Consider the following 326-nt stretch of genomic DNA (forward strand, 5'->3'; position numbering starts at 1 on the left):
ATTTAAGTAGTGTAGTACGCTCAGTTAAAGTATAAATACACGCAATTATGAATACAAAGACGATTATAGAACGTGTTAGTCGTGATTATTCTAATCACTTAATTTAGGTGATTGCAACAAGCAGTCTTTCTTTTAATAGCTTGTGAATTCATAATCTTGTGATGATACGAACTTGTTGTGAGACTTACGCTGAGATTCAAGTTTGCTATCTGATCGCTATCTGATTCAGAAATTAAGATTGCAGGAGATTATTTTTACGGAATTTTTTTAATCTCATGTCTACATATTGAATGTTTGGTAGATATCGCAGCATTTGTAAATTGTTC

The sequence above is a fragment of the Hylaeus volcanicus genome, chromosome 1 (assembly GCF_026283585.1).
Source record: "Hylaeus volcanicus isolate JK05 chromosome 1, UHH_iyHylVolc1.0_haploid, whole genome shotgun sequence".
NCBI classification, from domain to species: domain Eukaryota; kingdom Metazoa; phylum Arthropoda; class Insecta; order Hymenoptera; family Colletidae; genus Hylaeus; species Hylaeus volcanicus.